The 23,224-nt window shown below is 35.1% G+C and overlaps 1 protein-coding gene across 12 annotated transcripts in view; it reads right to left on the reverse strand.

Annotated features, from left to right (window-relative positions):
* MYT1L (myelin transcription factor 1 like) overlaps window positions 1-23,224 on the reverse strand; it is a 692,774-nt gene that overhangs the window by 299,777 nt on the left and 369,773 nt on the right. For 11 of the 12 annotated variants that reach the window (XM_051976041.1, XM_051976033.1, XM_051976036.1 and 8 more), the window contains one exon: window positions 8,970-9,129. The exons of the other annotated variant lie outside the window; for it this stretch is intronic. The gene's annotated coding sequence lies outside the window, so the exon portion shown is untranslated. The remainder of the gene's footprint in view (window positions 1-8,969; window positions 9,130-23,224) is intronic. 12 annotated transcript variants of the gene reach the window in all.

A 23,224-nucleotide genomic window follows, 5' to 3' on the forward strand; every position in this document is an offset into this window, starting at 1 on the left:
ACAATTTATTCTAAGTCTGACTCCCCTTCTTCTGTTCTTTTAGTCATGTTATTATTCTTTCAAGGGTTCCTTCCTTTTTTCTATTTGTGCCATTCAAGACTTGTTATATCTTATTGTTCATATCAGATTTTTCTTGAAGATACCAGCTAATTCTGCCCTCTGTCTTCAAAGTCCTTCTACAGATATACTAATCTACATTTAACAAAACAACAGGAAGAAAGAAAAATAATATCACATTTAAGCAAATTATAAATTAGAAAGGGAATTATTCTTAAATTCCTCATAATTAATCCTCATGACAAAGTCTAAAAAAGTCCTAAAGCTACTTATAGAGTCTTAATTACACTAACCATTCTCTATCAAGTGGGTACATAGTAAATATTACTTTAATGAATTGATAGGATTTCTATTTTTAAATGAAAAAAAAATGAAAACAAAATAAAACACTGAGGTTATATGTACTTGGGGGCACAGAACATAGGACTTGTAGTCAGAAGATCTAAGTTATAATTGTCTCAAATACTTACTAGTTATGTGAGTCTAGGGAAGTTTCCTAACTTTTTTTTTTTTGCCTCAGTTATTTGATTCACAAAATGGGAATAATAATGGTACTTATCTCACAAGGTTGTTGTGAGAATCAAATGAGAACATATTTGGAACACTTCCTAAATCTTAAAATAAGATTCCAGTTTTAGTATTGAAATAAAATATAGGGAGCTTAATGTAATCTTTTAAGTGTCCTTTGATTTTGAAAAAAAGTTAAGAAAATTTCTCTTTAAATATTTTTTTCCCCAAATGATCAGATAATTAAAAAATTATATATCTATGAGGAAGCCCAATCCAGTGTTGGGAAACTATAATTTTATCGAGAATTTCTTCTTTATATTGCACTAAAATCTCTCTCTCTCCATATAATATTCACCTTGGGTCATAGTTCTCTCACTATCCCCCTTCTTTTTCCTGAGGCCAAGCTATAGTGTTACTTAGAAAGAATAGATCCATATAGATTTAGAGGCAGAGGAAACAGAGATTACATAGTCAAATTTCATTTTATATGATAGCATTGAAGCGCAGAGAGATGAAATTATTTTTCTCAAGTCACATATCTAGCAATTGTCAGATCTGGAACTAAATCTGACTCCAAATCAATTGCTCTTTTCTTTACCCCGGGCTTCTTAACCTTGATTGCATCATGGATCCCTTTGGCCTAGTGAAACTGATAGGTCCTGTCTCAGAATGTCTTGAATACATAAAACAAGATCTACAGAATTACAAAGGAAATCAATTATATTTAAATGAAGTTATCAAAATATTCTCCAAAAAAAAAAGTTTAAAGTCCTTGGATTGAGAACCCCTGTATCACACACCATGTGATGATTCTTTTCATACTACCATGTTATTAGAAATGATAGTCTTGTTGATTTTTGAAAAGAAAACATGGAATGACTTGCATGAAATAATAAAAAGCAAAATGAGCATAACCAAGAGAATACTGTATACAGTAACAACAATATTGTTTAAAGAACTTTGAATGCCTAAGTCATTTTGACTATTATAAGTACCCAAATTAACCACAAAGAACCTATAAAGGAAGACACTATTTGCATCCACAGAAAGAACTCATAAATAAAAATATGTATAGAATGATTTAACAAATATAATATCCATGTTTGTATAGTGTGGGAGTAGGGATGGGAAGAAAAAAAGAAATTTGCATGATAACTTTATTAAATATTTAAAACAGCAAGTTGTACATAATAGATTTGCAATTTCATGTGCAATCTTTTTTTTTTTTTTTTTTTACTATGTTAGGGAAATGCTTATTTTATCTTATAAATTAAGAATAAAATTTTTTAAAAATTAATTTTTAAAAATTAAAAATTAAGTGAGGCCTTGTCCAATGCTAGATCCTATGGTTCTAATTCTTCCCTTTCTTAGATGGATTATTCTCACTTCCTTCAATCAAAGCTTACATGGCAAGGTTAGAGGCCCCCTATCCCTCCATCTGTTCATGTTCCAGTTTGTTAGCATCCTGCCTAGAACATACTGATTAGAACTGAACACAACACTAAATATGGTATGACCAGGAAAAAAGAGTTTTGAAAAGGAAAAAAAGGGATTCAAGAAGGAAACTTTAGAAAAGTGCCTCTGAGAAGACAGAGAGGAATTTAACTTACTCTTCTGGGTGATATAAATTAAAGTGTTTTATTTTTTTTTCCTATATGGGGAAAGAAAAGATTTGAGTAATTTAAAATAACAGCTTAGGAGAAAGACACCCAAATAGCCAGTTTATGTCTGGTGTATCTCACACACAAAATGGATGGGCAATAATCATAATATAGCTGCAAAATCTCATTTTTCATACTTTCTGGAAGATCGTGGCCTTTGAGATCCTTCTAGATATAAAACTATGATTCTATAACTTCTGATGAAATAAGATGTTTCATTACTTCAATAATAGTAAATAAACATTAGTAAAACATCTTAACTAATGAACATTATATTATGTACTCAAAATTTAAATATACAAGTGAGATATTATCTTCTTACGAGGAGCTTATATATTCCTACTAAGGAATATATGTGTGTCAGGGAAGCCCAAGGTTATGATGTGAATTATAGAATAAGTTTATAGATAAATAGTAAGCATGCATTGAGCATATGCAAAATACATAGACAGTAATTTGGGTACAATCCTACCAACTAAGGGAATCAGAGAAAGTCTCTTAAAGGACATAGCACTTTTGCTATGGGATCTAGTTGTTCCAAGAAGGGTATGCTTTCCTGGCAGGGAGGAAAGCTTACACAAAGATATGGAAATGGTGGGGGGGTGGAATTTTTTGTTACATGGAATAGCAAACATGATAAGCTTACTGGAGTATAGGTTATATGAGAATAAGTAATATATAATTTCTTTAAAAAGAGGCTAGAGCCAGATAGATTGTGAATAAATTTCAATGTCAAGTAGAGGTGCTTGTGTTTTATCCTAAAGGCAATCATGAAATTTCTTGGTCAAGATAGTAACATTTGTGTTTTAGGGGAAAATAATTTGACAGCTGTAGGGAAAAAAGATTGAAGAGAGAGAGAAGATAGATGTAGGATAACTGATTAGGGGCTTTTGCAATAATCTGGCCAAAAAGTGATGAAGGATTAGATTGGGGTTTTTGGTAGAAAGGGAAGAAGGGGAAGTATATGAGATATTGATGAAATGAATTTGACTAGACTCAGCAATTGGTTGTATATTAGGTGTGAGTGACAGTGAGGTCAAGAATGACCTCACTTAAGGATGTATTTTTTTGTACATCTAAGTAGTTGCAAAGAACGATGATGTCCCTGATAGAAAGAGGAAAATGAAAAGAGTGATGAAGTAAGTGGTAAAGAAAAAGAGCACTGTTTTGGTTATTTTGAATTTGAGATGCCTATGGTGCACATAGGTAGAGATGTGAGATTAGAGTTCAAGAAATAGATGAAGATAAATAAGTGGATTTAGGAGTCTTCTGCACACAGAGAGCAATTGAATCCTAGTTTTATGATACAATAGACATGTTTTTATGTAGTAAATCTAGTAGATTGCCTTGTCCTGATCTGTGTAACAGTTATCAATTGTAATAACTTTAGCTATTATTTCCTTGAAAGCATACCATTTCTTCCATCAGTAAAGATTAGCAATGGACCTCTAGAGTGTTTCATAAGTGGAAAAAGTACAGGCATGACTAGTCAAAAGATCTGACTCTTTCATGACTAAGTTATTTAGATCTATAGACAGATTTATAGTTTTGTGTTAGTCAAAAAGGTAAATAAAGATCAGCAATTTTGTTGTTGGCAGGTATATACAAAAAGTCTAGAATGTAGAACAAACGGAGAGCTTTGAACTCTTCCTGCTTCATCTAGCCCTTTTATTCTTCCTATTCCCCTAACTTCCCCCTCATTTCCTCCTCCTTTATTTACACACCATCCACAAGCATCATAGTAACTGGCAAACCTTCACCCTTTCAACTCCACCAAGTTTGCAAACGCGCATACATACACACACACACACACACACACACACACGCACGTGCGCGCACACGTGTGTGTGTGTGTGTGTGTGTGTGTGTGTTGCCGGAAATGGATTTTAGGGATATTTATAAAGGCAACTAATATAATATATTCAAAAGATGACTAAATTTATTAGCAGAAAGATTCTATCAAATCTAAGATTCCCTTAAAAAAAAAACCCTACCTCATTAGCTATAATAGAAGATGGGGAAAATAATTGAATTCATATAAAACTTTAAAGTTTTCAATGCATGTTGCATGCATTATTTCATTTGAATCTCACAACAACCTTATGATATACTTAGAATACTACTATAAGCAACATTATCCCTGTTTTGTAGATGAGAAAACTGAAGTCAGCAGCCTAAATATGTCAGGATTTCAGAGAGGATTTGAAACTCACACTATCCTGACTCTTTTTAAAAAACCTTTCTAATCAAAAATACTGATTTTTAACTAACAGTGGAGTACAGTGGAAAAGACCATGATTCTGGAATCTTTGGAAAAAGCTAGATTTTACTTCTATCTCTGAGGCTTACTGATTGAGTGATTCTAGGAAAGTCACTTAGCCTTTGGGACACAGTTACCTTATTTATAAACTGTTTGCCTCTGAGATCCCTTCTACCACTTGGTAAGGAGTCTTCCTCTTCATGATGTTGCCTCACAGCCACCTTCCTCATGTGAAAGACTTCAGAACTTGGATATTCTAGGAACCTGATCTTTCTGTCTCCAGCTTAACAGCACATAGTGTTTTCTGAGGAAAAGCTTTTTGTGGTCAGGTCACATATATTCCATTTCCCCCAAAGCAGCCATTTCCATCTTTATTAGCACAAGGCATCTGCTACTCCTTCTGCCAAGATCTCCCAATTGGGAGGTGGTGAATCTTCAGTATAATACAAATTTACCCTCCCCTTGACTTGAGGTCTTCCATCTTTTGTTGCAACTGTCCTTTGAGGGTATAAGAGTGGAACTCTCCATTCAATGATGTTTTCCTCATTTTCTCCTACCTATCTTACCATTCCTTTTATCTTTCCTTTACAGAATCTTCATTCAGATCATTATAAATAACATATGTATATATAATACATATTATATGCAATTATATATTATACATAATATATTTTATATATACTAATATACATTTTATATATAATTGTTTTGCCCTATGTCCTTTTCTCTACTTGGTGATCTCAGCAGCTCACACAGATTTAATTATCATCTCTATTCTAATGCTTCTTAAATCTACTCTTCCTATCCCAATCTCTCTGCTGATTTGCAATCTTACACCTGCAATTGCCTTTCAGATGTCTCAAAATGAATGTCCAGAAGACAACTTAAATTCAATATGTCCAAAACAGAACCCATGAACTTTTCCCCTAAACCCTTCCCTCCTGCTACTTTCACTATTACTAGAGATACTAACACTATCCTTCCAGTCCCCCAACCTTGCAATGTAAGAGTGAGTCATCCTGGATTCTTCTCTATCTTTTTCTTCCTCCCTACCCCCATATCCAAGGTCTTGCCAAAGTCTTTTGGTTTCAGTATGGTAACATCTCTTTAATATGCCCCCTTTTCTCATCTCACTCTGTTGCCACTCTAGTACAGGTCCTCATTACCTTATGTTTTAATTTCTGTATTAGCCTTCTGGTGGGCCTGTTTGCTTCAAGTTTCTCCTAACTCCAATCCATTTTCCATTCCACCACTAAAGCTATTTTTCTGAAACATGATAATGATCATGTCACTTTCCTACTTAATAAACTCCAGTGGCTTCCTATTACCTCTAGGAGCCCAAACCTCTATTTTTACAGAGGAGGAAATTGAGACTTTGAGAGACAAGGCTGCTCTCAGAAGAAGAAATAATATAAGAAGGTGGGGAATGCATTTCAGGATACCAGGTAAATTGAGGTTGTGGTACAAAAAGATAATTCCCTACTAGCTAAAAAAAATGTCAAATGTGCCAGGAAACAAATATCTATTGAAGGACAGAAGAAGGGGTGAGCAGGACTTGAAAAGAATTTTGGATTTTGAGTCTGCATTCTAATACTTCCTTCCCTATTTGCTAGTTATGTGACATAGATTTTTGAAGTGAAAAGGATTGTAGAGACCATTTCAACCAACTCTCTCCATATAACACTTAACACATGAGGAAATGAAGGCCTTGAGAAAGAAGTGACTTACCCTGTGGGATTATAGATCGTAAAAAGAGTACTTATTAAAGGCTAGATTTTCCACATTCAGTGGTATTTTGACTACAACTTGCTATTCTTTTCTTTTTCTCTGAACCTCAATCACCTCAAATTTGAAATGAGGAATTTGGACTAGATAATCCTTAACATTTTTTCTAGACTGAAAATTCTGTGATTCTATACTTTGATTTATCAGTAAGGAAATGTTATTTGGCTGAGAAGAGGATGATGGGGATAGAGTAAAATGACTGCTGGCAAATGGATGCTAGAACCAGGCTGGCTATAGGAATTTGAAGGCTATGACAGAAAGTCACAGATTCCTCTTCCTGTGGGTAAAGAAAGTCCTGTTAGTATGTACTTCTGCTTTTCCTTGGATTCAACTGCTAGTTTCTAATTACAGTATTTGCTGGGCTGTACTATTTACGGTCTTTAGTTATATAGCTCCTCCAAGGCCATTTGCTATTCTCTGCAGCCCTTTAAGGCCTGTAGCAAATCAAACTGGCCCATTTCAAGACATGGGCAGGAAGAGAACAGGAAAGCAGTGGCTTCTATACCTTTAAGTTTCTGAACTTATCCTACATGATGTCATCAGATTCTCCAACTCTAAATTTCCCCACTATTCTCTTATAGAAGAAATTCCTTTCATTTTGATAAGTATATTTAAAAAAATTAAAACGTGAATGATGGTTAAAATAGCATGTTAGTGTGAATGAGTTCAAGACCAAAATATAATAAGTCAGTCATCCATAAAGGGTAAATAACTGATAGATTATTTTTCATTTTAATCAAATAAGAAATAAGAATTTATTAAGTACTTTGTGCCCAACACTGTACTTTAGGAAGCTTACATTCTATAAGAAGAAACAATGTGCATATACGAAATAAACAAAGAGGAACTGATAATGTGGTGTGGTGTGGAGGAACTAATAATTGTGGGAGCATGAAATGTTTCATGGCAGAGCTGCTTTTTGAACTGAGGGATGAGGTAATAATTGGGGTTGGGAGTGGGTCATAGAAAGAGGAGGCAGGGTATAGAAAGATAAAGTTCAAATATTTCATGATTGATCAGAATAGAAACTGCTTCCCTATAGGGAGGATGATGGGGTTGAACCCTAAAACTGTACTCCCTGATTTGGGGGATGAACTCTGAGAAACTCTCCTCTGGGAGAGGCTTGCCTCAGGGAATCAAGATAAATGGTTTCATTCTGTTATCTTGGTGGGACTAGCTGCGACCTTTATTGAGTTGAAAATTAATCCAGAACCACTAGCTCACTGGAGATATTGACCTGATATAACTTAAGTGGTCTCAATCAACTGGAAATCTGGGCCTGGGGGCAGCGACAACATTGAAGGAATCACATTCAATAGAAACTCCAATCTCAGATCTCTTATAAAAAAGATAACTTTAAACTCATATCTTTGCAGAAGTCTGAAGCAGTATGCTTTGCCAAGGGACCTTTTCTCTTGGCACAGAGGCTACCAGGACTCCTGCCCGCTGTGAAGAGACCTTCTTCTCAGTGATAACCTTTTATTATTTCTCTGCCAGGACCTTATCACTGAGAAGTTTGCCTTCTTACTAAAGCCGGCTTCTCAGTGCCAACAGAATAAACTTCCCTTTTGCCATTCAAACTTTTCAGGTTCGTGAATTCTTTCATGTTGAACCTATGTCTCCAACCAAAGAGGATTCCCACAACTCTCTGCACTGCCACTAGAACAGCATCAAGGAGAAGGGAAAAATATTGCAAACAAATGATAATTCTAATTAGAATTTTGTCCTGCTGATTTAGTACTCTTCTGTTTTATATCATGTATGTTCCTCCTATTCCCACTCCTTAAACCCCCATCCATGTTTTTCTTGAAGATGGTTAAATTTAGTAAAGGTAATTTATTTTCAGCTTAGCATAGTTCATAGAGCAAGGGGAACTGGATTCTCACCCTAGCTCTGTCACTTAGTAGCTATAAAACCATGAGCAAATTACTACTTTTTCTGCTTTAGCTTCATCCTCTGTAAATCGAATAGATTGGATTAGATGATTCCTAACTTTCTTTACAAGTCTGAAGTATTATGTGTTGCTTCACATGCACACACATGTATAGCTCTGTCCATTTAACCCACATAAGTACCTGTTGATTTTTCATATTTCAATATTTCCCTGTTTTTTTTTTTTTTGGTCTTGTTTTTTAAAATCTATTTATCTGTCTCATAATCATAACATAGTTCAGCTGGTCAGAATTTCTGAAGCTCAGAAATGTTAAGTGAATAATCCAAAGTTCCAAGCCAAACGCATAACAGATTTGACTCCACATCTTCTGGATCTTTTGTCATTACACTATATGCTGCTTTTAGTGACTGCACCTTTTTTCCTGAGGTGACAAAGCTCCTCTTCTAATTCATAGGTTAGAAGTTATATAAGGAGTTTTTTATGGAATCAAAGGATTATAGATTCAATGGGGTAAGTTTTATTTGGCTTTCACGTCAATTGTAGGAAAATTGATTTTTCATTAGATTAAAATAAAAGGTTACAGATATTTTAAAAATTGCTCAAACTGACTCTTATTTAGAAATAAATAGAAAAAATCTAAAAACTCCATTGTCTGTTACTTAGCATTTAGTATATATTCATAGGTCATATTAATATGTTAAATATAATATGGATAGATATAGAGATAGAGATATACCTAGATGTAGTTACTTTTGGGGGCACATCCCATATGTCCCCAAACAAAGAAGAAGCCACCATTTACCTTATAGAAAGTATTTTCTCTTAAGTAGGGAGGCAGCGTGGTGGCTCAATATGAAGGACACAGGTCTGGGGGTCAGGAACTCTGAGGTCTAATTCTAGTCCTCTCAGGCTGTCAAACCGTGGGGTAGTCACTTAATCTCCCTGTGCCTCAGTTTATCCATCTGTAAAATATGGAAAACAGCATATAGCATCTCTTTAGTTTACTTGAGAATAAATATCATGAAATAAAACATCAATATCATGTTCTCTGAATTTCTCAGCTATCATGTTCTAGAGCCTACCAACTACTATGAGGCATAGAAACATTCTTGTTAAAGTATCTAAAATTTAAGCTTTAGAGGCATCATGGTAAAGCAAAAAGAGAGTAGTTTTGGTATCAGAGGATTAATGTTCAAATCATGAATTTGCTACTTATTAATTATATAACCTTGGGCATCTGACTAACTTTCTGGGACTCACTTTTCTTAAGTGTAAAATGACACAACTAAATCTGTTGTTCCCAAACTTTTCAATTATGATGCTATGCTAAAGTCAAAACATTTTACAGATGACTACATGACATTATATGTACCATTGATTGAGAAAATATATAATGGTAAAAACTCTTCTGAATGTAGTAGTATTTTAAGTTAATTTGTATTTTAATTAGCATTGATGATATGAAAAATTATATATATGTATACATATATGACATTTATTAAGCTTACAAAAAGCAATGTTTACTCATTTGTTATACTGACTTGCTATATATTTTATTAAACTGAATGAAAATTAAAAAGACAATGTTAAATATATATACATATATATGTATATATGTATATATATGCATATATACGTATATTTTTTTTACTGACCCTATGTAAAAACTTTGAACCCTTGTCCTTTTTTGGTAACAGTTTGAATAGTGATCTCCAAGATCCTTTTCAAATGCAAGTGCTATTGCCCTGTGATTAGAAGTCACACAGGAGACCTTTGGATCCCCACAGTTAAGACCCTGTTACAGTGGTTTTGCAGCATGGATCTGGACTGGGATAATCCCAGCAACTCCTTTCTCTAAGATTATTGCTGCTTGTTTGTATCAAGTGACTCAGAAATAATGGTCAGTTCTATTGGTTGTTAGTTTTTTTTTTTTTTTAATCTATTCAAAAAAAATTCTGGGGTTCCTGTTTCCAATTGGAATGTTTGCTCCATAAACTAATAAGAAGTTCCAGGTAGCCTGGAAATAAACTCTCTCCAGAATCAGGTGAGGCAGAACCAATATTGACTTCCTAGATTAGCTTCAACCTAGAACTTCCATTCTAGATACAGCCTAGAGGTGGGGACCATCCTTGGGTACTAGAGGGAAGTAGTTGGTTAAGTGGATAGAATCAGGAAGAATTAAATTCAAATCTGGTCTCAAACTTTTACTAACTGGGCAAATTACTCAACTTCAATTTGCCTTAGTTTTCCTTGCTTCCTCCCTTCCTTCCTACTTGTAATAGATTTAGAATCAAATAAGATTCTTGAAAATAGAGATCCTCCATGCATAAATGGTTATGCATGAAGTTGCATTCTCAATGTGATTTAAAGACTGCTGAAAAAGCTCCTCCCTCCCCCCCTCCCCCAGATCCTTCCCAGTCTGTCTGACTTGATAATAGTATGTTAAGTTACAAATGCTTTAGTCAAGCTAGGTGGGAGTTTCAAAATCTGATTCAAGAAGGTCATTGCAAAGGTCATATTAATTCTTTTGTTATAGATTATATTATTGATTAACTATTTTTTACTCTCAAAGTCATAGGATATAGGACAGAGATAATGATCAGAATAATTCACATTTTTAGAGGTGCCACACAGTACAGACAGTATTATTCTTATTATAAAAATGGAGAGAGAGCCTCAGAGAATTGTATCACCCCGCCCATGGTCATATAAGTAGCATTACCAGCAAAATTGTTTTTGGGATGGGGTGGGATGGAGGATCTGTAAAGTTTAATTGGGACATGATCCCTGTCCTCAAGGAGCATACTTTTTTTTTTTTTTTAATCCAAAGCCAGCATTCTTTGGCTGGCATCACACTTCCTTTAAAAACACACTTTCTGGCCATGTTTTAGCTAGAGAAAGCATATTTCATATTCAGGAAGATCTAGGCATGAGCCTCTGAACCAATATTGGTTGTGTGATCCTGAGCAGTTACTAAAGCTTTCAAGGCCCCAAGCAAATATAGAAATTACAGAACACATATTAATCTCCATTGGTGAAAGGAGTTTCTTCACTGGGAATTCTTATCACCAGTGAAATCATAGTCTATCCACAGGTGTAACTCCAAATTAAAAATATACTCCTAGCAATGTCTTCTACAAAATCATGGGAAATTTCAGAGTTGGATGAGGAAGGTATAATATTTCTTGAATAATGGGAAATAGCATATGACAGGACACAAACTATGTGAGGGGAGACTAGAGTGATAGGACACCTGAAGTGGCTGGCAGAATGGGATAGGAGAAGGTATCTATTGATGTGGGTAGTATGAAAAAGAATGACCTTCATTTATTTTACAAGGACAAGTTACCCAAAATGATACTATGATTTTGGCTCCCCAGTTTATGCGAAGGAAAATCACTGAGGTATCTGGAATGCAGTGTAGTCCTGTAGAAAGAACATTGGACCTACAGTTCCATGGGTCTTGATTTTTATATTTACTATCTATGCGAACTTCTGTTTCTCCATTTGTAAAATGGGAATAATGATAATTGCATCAATTTGTTATAAAGGATCGCTATGAGGAAAACTGTTTTTAAACCTTAAAGGTTAAATTCCTTATATTACCAGATTACAGATTAAATGCTGCAATTTTTAAGTAACATACCAATGCTTTAATTAACAAATTATTAGTATAATGCTTTAGCCAAACTCTTTAGGACTTAGATAGTATAAGTATTAGTATCTTTATGCTACAGATGAAAAAATTAAGGTCTAGAAAAGTCAAATGCTTTGTCTGTGGTCAAGCATGTAAATGTGTAGTAAGGCAGGATTTGAACCGAGGTCTTCTGACTCCAAATCCAGTCTTCATGTCACTTACTATATCATAATATCTTGTCCAAAGTCAAACACATGGCTGATAAACAGCAGAGTTTGAATTCTGACCCCAAATTTTTAGTTCCAAGTTCTATACAATTGCATTAAATAAGGCATAAAATGTTTCAGGAAATTTTCAAGAGCATATGAGTTCCTAATTTTGGTCTAGTAGGTTGATGCTCCCTTTATCCCTCTGCTGACATGTTGAAGGTTTTCAGATAAACTATTAAGGATTTTGCTGCAGATTTCCTTTTGCTGCTACTATATTTTCATGCAAACATTTCTAGGGTAACAGAAAGCAGCACAATTCTGAGCAAAAAAAAAAAATCACCTCATACTTTAAGAGAATCCATTATAATATAAAATTAAGTCAATTATAACCATGTATTGAAGAATCTGACCCCCTAAATCTCCAATGCGTTCATTCTCACAACTGGTTCTAGTATACAGCTATGTAGATAGTAGCTTGACTTACTAATAACTCATGTTTATTTGGCACATTCATATTTACAAAGTGTTTTTCACAAGTATTATATCATTTGAAACTTACAACAAGGCTATGACCTCAAAGCCAACTCAAATATTATTCCAATTACTTTAGTTAGGAAAGCCAAGGCATACAGTGATTAAGTAAAATACCTAAGTTCTTATTGCCAGTAAGTGGCAGAGATGGAACTTCTAATGCTAGGTCCCTTGCTTTTATGCTTCTATACTTCTGAAAGCTGGAGGAATTTGATTCTTTAAACTTTTACCCTCTCTTAAATTTTTTCTCTTTTCATTTTTAAGGAAACACTTTTTGTGGGGAATTTTGTGCTTTGTATTTCCAACTTACAGTGACTTTGGAGTTGAGAAATTGGCTTTAGATCTGGCCTAGGAAATAACTGCCACTTGGCACCCCAATACCTTATTCTCCTTATCTGTAAAATGAAGGGGCTGAGTAGACAGCTTTTGAGGTCACTCCAAGCTGGGCCTGTCGCTGATTGATTTTTCTTAATTAGGTTCTTCATTGTCTGTTAGTTTTGACCAAAACCATTAGAAATACAACTGTGCTGGAATTGAAGCATGTGGACTTTCAAGTCCCAATTCACTGTAATAATTCTAGTTTCTTACCTACAAAAAGAGTATGTGAGTGGGGACCCACAACTTGCACATATATAAGAAGAAGAGGAAACTCTGATTTAGAAGGTGTAGGTTCAAATCATTAGGGATCACAAGATTTAGATATTGTTTGGAAAAGCACCTACTTGACAGAGGAAGAAAGCTGAGATTGAGCAAAATCACAAAGTTATAAGGAATAGACTCTGAGTCCTAGTTTCTTGTTCTTTCTATCATTCTTTCGATTCCACTATGCAGAGTCTACCTGGGGGAACTGAGGGAAGATTGTCTGTCTCAATTTTATCAGGGCACATCTTAATATATGTGTATGTGGGGAAAAATGGAAACCATATTTATTTCATGATATAGTGAAGGAGTGCTAATTTTGTGGTTGTTCAGTTGTTCTTTAATCGTGTCTGACTCTGTGACCCTTTTTGAGGTCTTCATGGTATTCCAGAGATTGGGAGTTATTTGCCATTTCCTTTTCCAACTCATTTTACAGATGAGGAAACTGAGGCAAACCGGATCAAGTGACTTGCTCAGATTGACACAGCTAGTAAGTGAGGCAAGATTGAATTCAGGAAGACTCATCTTCCTGACTCTAGGACTGGCACTCCATCTACTGTGCTATCAATTGCTCTCTTGATGGACTAACAATGTAGAAATCCACTAGTCACCTGACATATAAATTTCTTTACTACTATTAAAGGAGAAATGAAATATAATAGACTATGCAAAGATATGGCAAAGTACTTGGTCTTATCCACTGTTGAAACAACTATTTGTTGACTTTGTATAAGAGATACTTGAAGTCTTGCCGGAATTGATACCTTAACCAGTTTTGTTTAAAAGAATCTCTTTCAAAGTTGTAAGAACTATTTAGTCACTCTTCTTGTATTGTGCCTTTGAATGGGGAATGTCTTATTCTGATAACTGTAAGCTGCATGGCAAACACTTCCCCTAAAAGTCTCCCTTATATTCCTTGTATAATTTTCTTTTCTCTTCTCCTTCTCATAGAAAAAGTGCCACTTTTGCAACAGAATTACCACAGAATGTTTCTGATTGCTTGTGTATTCTAAGCAGACCTCAAAAGGAATAAACCATTCTGGATTCTAAGAAACTGAAGCTGCTATCAGCAAAAGCGGTATTCCTTACTATCCTAATACTTTTTTTTTTTTTGCTTTTGGTTTGGCCTCTTATCTCTGCCACAGTCATTACATGATGAGTGAGCCTCTCCCAAGAAGTTCTATTCCTTTTCATTAGATAATTTCCTGATATAGGAGATGTGTGGGACAACTCTTTAAAAATTACGGTTGTGATACCTATTTTCTAGCATTAAAGTGTTTATTTACCCATAGAAGAGGGAGAGTTTGTTTTGTTTAAGCCCAGGTGGAAGAACTTGGGGTGAAAATTGAAAAGAAATAATTGTGAAGTTAATGTATGAAAACTTTTTTTGAACTGGACTAAGCTGCCTCAAGGGGGATGGGTATCCAGAATACTATAGAGATGATTCTTGTTCAGGTCTGCTATGAATTAGATGGCTTATAAAGACTCTTCTACCTCTTGACATTCTGTGATGCTATCTATAGTTTTAAAAACAAATACCCCAGTCTGATAAACACAGGTTATACTGTATCCTTCAGAAAAAAAAAAGTTGCTACACGAAAGCAAGGAACTCTGAAGAAAGAACTGAGAAAAGTTAAGACCAACAAAAGGATAGTCTTAAACAGTGGCCAAAAACACTTTATCCTGGAGATACAGAAAAAAAAAAAAGGAAATGCGGGAAGTAATGAAAAAAAAAAGCAGACTGTGTAGAATGAGAATATCATTTCAAACAGACTTCTTACCCTGTTGACAAAAAGACAATAGGAAACGATTTTAGCTTTATTATTATCTCATAGCTAAGGGGCTTTACCCACTGAAAGAAATACTTTCAATAAATCTCAAGCTTTCACTAGATGTAACTGCTGCTCACATGCAACTGAATATTATGGAGGTCTTTTTGAAAGGCATATATTATAAATAGCTTATAGTATTTTGAAATTTGGAACAATTAAATGATAAATTAATAAGAGAAACATGAAAAATATGAATCACAGCACAACTAACATCATTACCATAAATTAAACAGGACCTGGAATTCCTATTTACTGCAGCTGTAGTATTATTCAATGGAGGAACAGGAGGTGGGTATATTTTGCTAACAATGAAAACTACAGCAGACAATGCCTTCCAAAAGAACAAATGAAAGAATTCCAAAAAGTATTCCATAAAATATTCATAGCAAATTTTCAGTTTGAGACTTGCACATAAACACTGCACACACAGAAAATAGCTGCATGTGATTTTGGAAAGGATATTACTTCATGAAGCCAAAATAACTTCCAAGGACATGGGAAAGATTGAATTCCATGCTGCTGCTGCTGCTGCTGTTGCTGCTGCTTTTACTGCTGCTGCTACATCAGGGGCCCTGTGGCCTAGTGAAGGCATTTACAAATGTGTTATATTAAAGCATCAGCTAATGCTATCACTATTGTTAAGAATCTGCAGGATCTCTCTCCCCCCAAGCCCTTTTTTGTGGGTTCTGAAATTAAAACTCAGCTATAAAAATTCTCTTTGAGTTTCTTGGGAAATATGTGGTCTCAGCCCTAATTTATTTCTGTTTTAATCATTCTTGAAAAATTCTATACTTGATTATATATACATATTGAAATATATTTTTAAAAATGAAATATGGAATTACTTCAGAAGATACGTTCTACTATAAGTACAGTGAAGTGCCATTTTATGTAGTATCCACTGATATTTTCCTACCTTCTCCAAACTATCCAATTAAACCAAAATTAATTATTCTAATATGATGGTTAAGTCCTTGAAGTTAAAAAAAGTTTAATCCTTTAATATTCATCCATATTGAGCAGTATATATTTCTTAGAATCATTCCCACTCCAATGAAAGGATAAGTGATAGTGCAGGATTTGATTCTTATGTGACTATAATTTCAAGAAAGCTATTTGGGGAGGGAATGATGTGATTGTAATTTCCAGGATATCATACCATGGCTTCAAGTTGTTTCTATCATTTAGATTGTCTTAAATGTATACTTTTTGACTTCAAGATGTCTGCCTTAGGTTGGTTTTATGGATTTGGTTATACTAATTCTGGAATGGAGGATGTCTAACTACAAAAGAATGCTACTTTATAAAGGTAAAGCTAGCTCTGGAAGACCTAACTAATAAAGGTAATAATGGCTCTGGAAGGAAGAAGACTAGTCCTAATTCTAACCAACCTTTACAGGATAAAATTAGCATATAGTGGACTCCTCGAACTGATCCAAGTATAGCATATCAGTAGCTTTCCTAAAATGAACAAATCTACTGCCCTCTGAGATTTCTTTGCTAGAAATCCCCGAAAAGGTGTGTTTTTTCTCTCTCTACAAAAGTATCTATTGTCATAGCTTATGCAACTAGTGGCAGTGCAGAGAGTTGTGAGAATCCCTTCTGGTTAGCACACAGGTTCAATGTGATTCACAAACCCGAAAAGTTAGACTGGCAAAAAGAAAGTTTATTGTTGGATAAGAAGTCAGCTTTTGCTAAGTAGCAACTTGGTGACAAGGTCCTGACAGAGAAGTAAAGATCTAGCAGAGAAATCCTGGCAGAGAAATAAGGATCCTAGTAGAGAAATCCTGGCAGAGAGATAAACAAGGGGTATAGAGAAATCCTGGCAGAGAGATAAAGAGGGGTTAACTCTGAGAAGAGAATTTCTTCTCAGCAGGCAGGGGTCCTTGCAGGCAGCTATGCCAAGAAGAGGTCCCTTGGCTAGGCATGGTCCTGCTTTTGAATCTTTGCAAAGAAATGAGTCCCCAAATTGCCCTTTAAATAGGAAATCTGAGACTGAGGTTTCAATTGAATGCAATGTGATCATTGCCCCCAAGCCTAGATTTCCAATTGAGTAAGACCACTTAAATTAGAGCTCAGTAGGAGTGGTCCTGGACTAATTTTCAGCTCAATAGAGGTATCAGGTATAGATCTCTAGCTAAATGAGACTACTTAAGTTCGAGCTAAATAGTAGTCCTGGACTCAACTGAATAGAGGTATAGCTAATCCCACCAAGATATAGAATGAAATCAATTTATCTTGATTCCCTGATGCTGACCTGTCCCAGAGGAGAGTTTCTCAAGTTTACCCCATGGCTTCCCCGCCAAAGTCAGAGTTCAGGGTTCTCCTCATTATAACTATGTGAGTGGATCAGTGCCATGCACGAATGTGATAGGACACAAAAACAGAACCATGAGAATATAAGAGACAATAAAGTACTTTGGAAATAGAAAGTACTGTATAAATACTGTTAATAAATGAGAACAAGGGAAAAGGGAAAAGAGTATGTATCTAGAGTAGCAGTACCTTTTAGGTACTCACTAAAAACTAATAAATTTCTCTTTGAAAGGCAGTGAGTATATTTAGAAAACAAAACCTCCATAATTGTCTTTTTTTCAATAGGGACTATATCTTATCTCATTTTTTTTTTTTTTACCTAGTAGTATGTTGCATGCAATAAATTCCTATTAGATGTTTGTTAATTTGAAATGAATTTACAAAGGAACACAGTTGTCAACATATCTATTAATGTTTTTGATATATAATCACTATATTCTGAAAAGAGAGATTTCTATTATTTAGAGAATGGACTTTAAGATCTTCCTCCATCAATAGAGATGGATTTATACTCCAGAGACTCCAGAAAAATCAAAATAAGAACATTACAGAAAAGAAAGCTCAGAAATATTTATTTAGTTATATAAAGCAGACTAGGCTCTATTGTCACAACCTGTTTCTTGGATGTTTCCTTGAGGATTGTCAGGTACAGCAGGACCCAATACCAGGTAGTGCTCCAGACCAGCCACCACCCAATTGACTCCATGAGTCCATGCTCAGGGCTACCCTGGCGAAGTGTGTCACACAGGGAAATGCCTCCAGAGGATTTTCCTTTTTTAGTCACATCACCCACTCTACATGCCCAACACCAATGATTCAAATTGTTTTTACTTTCTCACTGGCACATCTGCCTTTATTAGTGACTGCTCTGATCGTCTTTACTCTGGGGCTCACAATCCACTAAGTTCTCCATTAGCCAAACTTAAGTCTCTCATTGGTAAACTGTTGGACTTTGGTTTCTCTATGTCCCCAATTTACTAGCATGCTGGGCTCATAGTAGGCACTTCCTAAATATGCATGAAATTGAATGATAGTATTTGTACATTTCAAAGTACCCAACATAATGTTTTACTTAAAGTAGGGGCTGATTGATTAAATGAGATAGGGGTGGAGAAGGCTAAACAGTCAAGGGACAAAGTAAGCAGGGAGCAATAATTAGGCAGCTAGATGATACAATGGTGAGAGTGCAGGACTGGGAGTCTGGAATGAGATTAATTCTGGCTGAGACATTTACTAATTAAAGATCTCTGGGTAAGTCAATTAGCCCTCTTGACAATTTTCCTCATCTGTAAAATGGGGATGATGATAGCACATACCTTCTAGGGCTGTTGTAAGAATCACATAAAATGATACATAAAATGCTTTGCAACTTTAAATGCTACAAAAATGCAAGCTATTATATAAAAGCTAGTTATTATTAGCATGAGGCATTTGATATTTCAGAAGAAGACCCAAAAGGATCATTATCTTTAACAAACACTTTATATCTGCTCTGGAATGTTGACTAGGGCTAACTAATTGTCTCCTGGAGGTGACCTGCTAAGGGTCTTCAGGACAAGTCAAATTCACAGGCATGTCAATATTCAGCAGAGTTGGCATCCTTAGGCACTGATGACACAGAGGAGGCGATTTTCCCTCCACTCTACCCATTTTTAGCTTGATTGCAAGTACTCAGAATCACAGGGTAACTCTTCCAGGAAACTAGATGCTAACCCTGCTGGCCTGGATGGTTGCCAGAGGGTAATTAAATTCTGCCTACCTGATATGCTGCTTCCAGCTTTTTTAAAAATGTAAAATGCTCTGTGCTGGCTGAAGCTTGCAAGGCCCTGTTGCCATGTGCTCAATTGAAGAGCTGCTACACACCACCCCAGAGGCTAGTGCCTTTTAAGGGGTGGCTGAAGTTATTCCCATATAAACTGCTTAATATACGTGTTAGTTCAAGAAATATGGGTTAAGCACATCTCCTTATTTCATCCTGTGGGGATTCAACCTATATCGCTAAGAGATTGAAAAAGCTTTTTCCCTCCTCCTGTATCTCTGCACCAAACTTATCTTATAAATAATACCAAACTGTGAAGAAGACCCGACTCAACAATGCATAGCCTCGCTGAACTTTTAAAATAAAAATAAACATATTTGAAAGCCAGCTCAGTGCATTATAACTGCTCTTCTTTCATTTTTCCCTGGGGCTAGATGTGTAGGAATTACGTTTTCTCTTGAACAGTTGGTGAGAATTCAGCTGCCTTATATTTAGTGGCAGAGCATGGATTTAATACTTTAATAATCATCTGCTGCTCTTCCATTCCACCTTCTATCTGAGGATCTCCAAGTTCTATACAGCAATGAATTAATTAATCCTCCTAGCCCCATGGGCACTGAATCAACATTAGAATATACCCTTTGCTGTTGAAGATACTCCCACAAGGGAAATGTAATCTTCAAAGGAAAAGGGATGTTATGTAAAGTTAAGTTATAGAAATAGATGTGGAACAGAGGAACAAGCATTCATTTATTCCATCCATTACTCCAGTCATTCAACAAACTGTTATTAAGTTTCTATTGTGTAAAAGGCACAATGCTAGGTGCAGTAGAGTTTATCAAAATGAAAAAAAAAAACACTTCTTATGTATAATAAATAGAAGAGATGATACATACATAAAGATTAAATTGGATATAAAATATCACCCTTCAGTACTTTGAGAATCTATGATTTCATGAGTGTATTTCCTCCACCCATGTAAGATTGAAGCTTTTCCATATCTCAACCAGTTTTATGAATTGTCACGAAATTTGTCATGCTAGAACCAAACAGGTAATGAGTCTCTCTGAATCTAATAAAACTAATTCTTAGCTGAATCCATCAGTAGGCTCACACTGGAAGATTTTTCACCTTGGTGGGATGTATTAGAGCTTGTGTTCAGCTCGCAGAACTTTGAGAACCCAAAGAACTTCCTTGCTAGGTTGAGGCATATGAGGATAACAAGTAAAGAAAATAACCTGAAGAACTACTTAGTATTTATTATAATTTGCATACATCCATATGATACTATATATTGTTGCATTTTTGCAACAATAGAATGTAAGGTCCTTGAGGGCAGTAGCCATTTCTTTTTCTTCCTTCCTTCCTTTCTTCCTTCCTTCCTTTTTTCCTTCCTTCCTTCTTTCCTTCTTTCCTTCCTTCCTTCCTTCTTCCTTCCTTTCTTTTCTTCCTTCCTTCCTTTTCTTCCTTCCATCCTTCCATCCTTCCTTCCTTCTTTTCTTTTTCTTCCTTCCTTCCTTTTCTTCCTTTCTTCCTTCCATCCTTCCATGCTTCCTTCCTTCCTTCCTTCCTTCCTCCCTCTTTTTTTCCATCCCTTCCTCTCTCCCTCCCTCTTTCCTCCCTCTTTTTTTCCCTCCCTCCATGTCTGTCTTTGTCTCTCTCTCTCTCTCTTTGTCTCTCTCTCTCTGTCTCCTTCTCTCTCTTTTTCTTTCTCTTTGCATCCCCAGAATCTAGTATGGTGCCTGACATATAATAAACAATGAATGATTAAGAGAAAAAAATTACAAGTAATAATAAGACAAAATGGGATTTTTTACAATGAGAATCACTACAAAAATAATATATTTTTGAATCAGTCTAAGAAAGATGCTAAGTTAAGAATTTTTCAGGTGAAGTATGTGAATGTCATGATTACAGAAGGGAGGTACTTTCTCCAAATTTCTAAAGAAATATCAAGCAATTATAAACTGCTAAGTGTTTGAGAATGTTGAGTATAATTTTACATGCTTTACATTAGCATATGCACCAGTTATGTTTAACTGTTAATGAAACAATACAAGACAAATAAAGAACTCATTTTGGTTTAATGAAGTCTAATATTGGGGCCGAGTTATCCTTCCCTAAAACAAAATTATAGTATTGGAGAAAGTGCCTGAGTCCTAGTTACCGCAGCAGTCACAGGAACCCCTGTACTTTCTGTTTTCCAAACAACTATGGCTTCTATGAGCTTTTCCTTTGAGGATCTAGGTTTCCATGGAAATGAGTGGGCATATCAGTGAAAGGAAAAATATTCCAACATCTCACACCATGGAATTATATTTTAGAACAGCTGATCAGGAGAGAGCTATCACAAAAGGCAAAAACACACAAAGAGGATTCTAGACAAAGATGAAATCATTTAGAATGAAATATTGGATAGTGATTGCCCCATTGATAAGAAAAATAAATGAACAAAGATTTGGTTGTGTGCACATGGCTGGGTACTTATACTTATTCATATTATGTTTGTGAAAATATGTTTGTGAAATCACTGAGGACCAGCCATTATATAATTTGAAAGTGGTTGGATTCACCTTCTCGTCAATCATGGGCATTGCAATCTGACAGCAAATCAACCAGGTTATGTCTAATTAAAGCACAGCCTAATTTTCCTACTATTGATTTCACTACACAGATGGTGAATTAAAAAGCATCTACTTGCTTAAATTACAATTTAAATGATGTGTGATATTAAAATCTTGCTAATAATTATGTCCAGAGGCCCAGCAACAGCTGTGTTTCCTTCTCCTCCAAGACAGCATATATCCCATTTACACCACTATATGTTGCCATAAGAGAGGGTTCACTTTGAGTTGTTGTCATCAGTATTCCAGAGTTGTTTGGATTATTATTTTATTCATGGAACCATTGAATGACAGAGACAGAAAGGACTTTAGAGATCATCTCTTCTAACTTCTTCATGTACGATGGAGGAATCCAAACTCCTGGAATGAGAGGTGAGTGTGAGTATTCCCTCCACCCATACAAAACAACATCTGTTGACTGAGACCATGATTATAATACATGGCCCTTGAATAAAAATTCAGTGTTCTTTTAATTTCCACTTCCCTAATTCATAAAGAGTTCTGTAATTTGAAGGAAAATGGAATATACGACTCAGATAAATCCAAAAATGCAGCAACATATGCTGCTTTGACTAAAAAATATGACAATCAATGGTGGGAATTAAAATGATGTTTGGTCACGAAATAGACTATTGGTGCTACTTTGTTTATGATACCGTTAGAAATTTTGGTTTTATTGTTATAGCTATCAGTTTTGACCAGTGCTATCAATGCTGACATTAATCAAAATTAAGAATTTAGACTTTAACCATAGAATTGATATATATGTATATGATATATATAGTTCATAATGATAATTTTTTCTAGCAAAGGAACTATTCCAGAGAGTTAGCCATAGAAATCCTGCCAAGTAATAAGAGTTAAAACCTCCTTTACCTTTTGATAAGTTTATTTTACATCTTCTTAATTGAGAATATGAATTACTATCCCCAAGGATTCCATTCTCACATGTACTTTTTTATAAGTTCTCTATCCTTTAATGTTTTATTGCTGTGTAGCTAATGTATTCCTCCTGACTTCTTAAAATTCCCTGTAAAATTAGAGGTAGTCTCCTATGGGAATACATTAAATACAGTAAAGATGACCAATGTATCCCAGAAAATGTGATTCTGGCATTCTCACCAGTTTTGTTCTTCACAAAATTTCAGATATAATAATGATAACAATAACAATAATAACTAACATCTATATAATGCTTACTATATGCCAAGCATTGTGCTAAATGCTTTATAATTATCTAAATTGATCCTCACAACAACCTTGGAAGACAGGTGTATTATTATCCCCATTTTACAAAAGAGAAAGCTGAGGAAAACAGAAATGATTGGCCAAATGTCACATAGCTAGTAAGTGTTTAAAGTTATATTTAAACTCAGATCTTCCTGACTCTAAGCCCTAACTCTATCCATTGCACTACTTAATGGCCTAGGTAGAACAGATCTCAGTAGTCCTCTTGTGCTGTTCATGTACCTGAATAAAAATATTCTTTACAAAAACTCTGATAAGTGCT

Source organism: Antechinus flavipes, chromosome 2 (genome assembly GCF_016432865.1).
Source record: "Antechinus flavipes isolate AdamAnt ecotype Samford, QLD, Australia chromosome 2, AdamAnt_v2, whole genome shotgun sequence".
NCBI classification, from domain to species: Eukaryota; Metazoa; Chordata; class Mammalia; order Dasyuromorphia; family Dasyuridae; genus Antechinus; species Antechinus flavipes.